Source organism: Myotis davidii, unplaced genomic scaffold (assembly GCF_000327345.1).
Source record: "Myotis davidii unplaced genomic scaffold, ASM32734v1 scaffold72, whole genome shotgun sequence".
Lineage (NCBI taxonomy): Eukaryota > Metazoa > Chordata > Mammalia > Chiroptera > Vespertilionidae > Myotis > Myotis davidii.
In genome coordinates this window covers 3,943,191-3,947,275 of record NW_006284618.1, presented here as the reverse complement: position 1 = coordinate 3,947,275, position 4,085 = coordinate 3,943,191, and positions in this window count along the sequence as shown.

Here is a 4,085-nt window from a genome sequence, read left to right as displayed (position 1 = left end):
AGAGTGGATGCACACACATTCGTAAACGTGTCATTGTTAAGCTGCATCAGTTTATGTACCAATTATTTTTCATTTCTGTTACTAAAAGATTAGGGACAAAATACAAGAAGAATTTGAAGTAAACTCCCAAACCTTCAGTTTCCAGGATGAGACGTATCGGTTTTACGTTGGTGGCTACGCACTTTACAGCGCTTGCCTATTAGACCATCATGATGTCCCGGGACATCGTGCAGGGCTGCCTGTGTCCAGCGCCATGCTTCACACCTCCGTGGGCGGCCGGCCCTCATCTCTCTTCCTTCCTGCTCTCTCGTCTTGGTGCCCATGTGTCATGAAACCCAGTGGCACAGGCACCCAGGGCCCATTGCATCCTTCCCTGGGTGTTTCCAGTCCCTCCCGGTGCCCCCCTTTCCTTCCGTGCACCCCACTGCCACCCATCACAATGCCAAGCAGTCTCTCCCCTCGCCTTCTGGTGCTGAGCGTGGCTTTGTTACTTTATCTCAATGCCGGGATTAGAGAACAATTAATGAGGTCAGCGTCCTGCTATCATTTTTGAAATATTTTCTGCTCCCGAGAATCTTCGAGGCAGAACTACGCAGGCGCACACACGAGCCTCTCCTCACTAAGCTGCAGAGTCAGAGCTGGCCTTTGATGGATGCTTTCTGGTCGGAGTCTCTATGGAGCCAATTTTTCATGGTGGGGAAAGAGAGAGAAACAGAGAGAAACAGAGAGAGAGAGATTTCAATGGAGGGAAAACAGGTAATTTAATAAATACATTTAGGCACAAATGAAACCACCCGTGCTTGGCCTGGGTCCTGCATGAGCCCCCCTCAGGTTAGGAGAGGTACTTTCCCTCAGAAGATTGGATTATTTTTGAATCCCACTTATTCCACTAAATTGAGTGCCACATTATGAAATCCATTTCAACTTTTATGGACATCCCGCCTCCTCCGGGGGCTTCTTTAGGCATTTGGTTTATTGGGGAAGAATCGTTTATTTCCTGCAACGACGCCCACGGTGCTGGCACATTACAGCACAGAAAATAAGCCACAGCATTCATGTCTGATTGCCCAACAGCATCCGCTCCCATGATTTTCTTAAAATAATGGAAAATGGTAGACGATGACATTCCCAGGGCAGGCTAGGAGATCCTGGCATATCTAATCAAAATGTTATCACCCCAGAAACATATTCGTAATATGACCTTTGGCAGCCGCTTCTTCGTGAAGAAATCCTTTCAAAACGGCCACCATTTCCAACCAAGCGCTGGGGCCCTGAGGAAACTCAGGGAGGAGAAATTGCTTTTGCCCGGAAAGAGCCTCCCTCGGCCCGCGGAGCTCACCAGGACCCTCGCTCCGTTGTCTTAAACTGTCCAAGTTGGACTCCTTTTGGAGTTTTGAACGATTCGGAAAAGATGCTTTTGTCAGCTGCAGCGTCGCTAATTCCCGAGAGCAGCCCAGGGAGTCGCGGAGAAAGAAGCCGGAGAGAGCCATCCATCCAGAGTGAGCTGCCGGCTGCTGACCCAGGGAATGAAAATGGAAATTCTCTCCTAGTCTCCTCCTTCCGCCCCGCGCGGCCCCAGGCCTGTTGCCTGGGCGCATCTTGAGGACATAGGATCCCATTTCAGAAATATTCCGACATTACCTACGTGGAAGTTTGAAAAATTGTCTAAAACTCCCAGCACATTCGAGCACAGGGTTCCACGCGGCCATCGCAAAGCCCGTTTGCACTGATGTGAGGGGCAGGCCCGAGCCCCATCCCCACAGCTTCATTTCTAAGTCGGTGGGAGTCTGAAAACCTTCTTGCGGCTATGAGGTTAGGGGAGCCTGTCCCCTTCTTCCCCAAAGCCCCCCCCCCTTCCCCCCCCCTCCTGCAGCCCCCCAGCACAGGGCCATGGCTGCAGGATGTGTACGAAGGAACAAATAATCAGGAAAAAGAGAAGCTTTAGCTGGCAGAACCGAGGGGAAATGAAACATGGAGGATCTGAGAAATGCAAGGTAATGCAGGGGGAACCATTAAATATGAGGGCTCGTCTCGGCCAGAGAGCAGAAAGGCAACGGCTGGAATGTGCAGACTTCTGCAGAGATCCAGGCTCAATGCACAAGTGGCAAAGCACACTGAATCAAAAGTGACCTTTCCCATTACTGTCACCTAGAGATTCTATTCATCTAGGGGCCTGTTTACTCTGGAATTAGCCCATGGACGGGGGCCCGGAGTCACTGTGAGACTAATGGGTCCAAAATCACCTTTACCTTCCTCGCCAGGCTTTTTCCAATCTATTTTTATTGCGCGAGCACGGGTAGATGCCAAAGCGATACTATTTCTGGCTTGTTAATAATCAAGCTACATTTCCCCAATCATTGGCATGCTCAAGCTCTGCAAATGAAAATCAAATTTGCAAGAAGCAACACACTCAGGGAAGTCAGATCCGCTATTCCCGTCTCAGGCCCGAGAAAGGCAAGTTTTTAATCAGCAGTCAACTCGGCAGTCTTTGGAGTTGGTTTAAACTAAGTCAGCAACTCTGATTCTTTTATTTGAAGAACAAATAGCAAGATAAAATCCCTAAGCCCTAGAAATACACCATCATCACTTGCCACCAAAAGATTTTAAATTCCTCAATTCAAAAATGCTAACAGAGTCTTTTTTTTCTGGCTCTCTTTCTCGCTCCCTCCCTTCATGACTCCTGCTCTTCTCTCTCTCTCTCTCTCTCTCCTTCTCTCTCTCTCTCTCTCTCTCTCTCTCTCTCTCTCTCTCTCTCCTTTCTTCATTTCCCTCTCCCTAATCCTATATTCGGAGGAATTGAGAATATTCTTAGAAAACATTGAACCTTGGGGATCAATAACTCCACACAAGTAAGTCCCAGGGCTACCATTTCGTAGACCTCTTTCCTCCTCAGTCTCCTCACTGTAAAATGGGTATAATGATGCTCAAATCTGTGAGGTTTTTTGTTTTGTTTTGTTTTTTTACATTTTTCTTGATTTCAAAGAAGGAGGAAGAGGGAAAGAGAGATAAAAACATCCATGATGAGAAAGAATCATGGATCGATCGGCTGCCTCCTGCACGCCCCCTACTGGGAATCAAACCCACAACCCAGGCATGTGCCCCCACCAGGAATTTAACCCTGACCTCCCGGTTCATAGGTTGACGCTCAACCACTGAGCACACTGGCCAGGCAAAGCTGTGAGATTTTAAAAGGATAACACAAGTAAAGACAGGTAGCACAGTGCCCAGGTACACTTGTATTACTCAAAACTCGATTACAAAAACAACTCAAACTTGTTTATTCAAACAAAATAATTCATTGTCACACAGGCATGAGAAGTCCAGGGATGGCCACCTTCAGATCTGGCTGGATCTAGGGGCTCAACAGTGCGGGCTAGGGCCTTCCTCTCTATCTCCATGGGAGCCCCTCCCGGCAAAGATGGCTATGATGGCCCTGGAGCCACATGGTCCCTGCTGGGCCAGCAGGGCTTCGTCTGCAGTGGCTGTTGGTGAGACAGATGGCGGGACCACTCCTAGGACCTCACCCTCTCATTCCTGACTCCCCAGATTACCTAGCAGACAATGGGACCCCGGGACAGACGGCCAGCGCCCCGTCAGCACCATAGCTCTGCTGTCCACGTGTGTCTTCCCAGTTTTGCCTCCTTGTGTTATTTTAAATCAGTGCCCTGGGGCGACACAGGGCAGTCCCCTCGGAAGGGACGCACTGCCTGCCCTTCCCAAATTGATATCTGGGGCCTGAGACAGAGCACCTGCACGGGGGGCTTCCCTGTCCTGGTTCCCATTTGTCGTCTCCCAGGCAGAGCAGACGAGGACAGAGCGCAGTCTCAGCATCCAAATCCCCACGTCTCTTGCATTAATTTCCAAGTCACAGCGAGCCAGGTGCTTCTGCTCACCCCGCAGGCGGGGGAGGCGGAGAACCCCTCCTCCGGGCGCCCGGGTGCACTTCACACCACTTACAAGACTCTGCCCAAACCGCAGGCAGCGTTACCAGCAGAGCCCTTCCCGAAAATGGATCCAAAACACTTGGTAATGAGTGTAGGAGCCTCTTTCTGAAAGGCCAACATCCGAGGAAACTCCCCACCCGA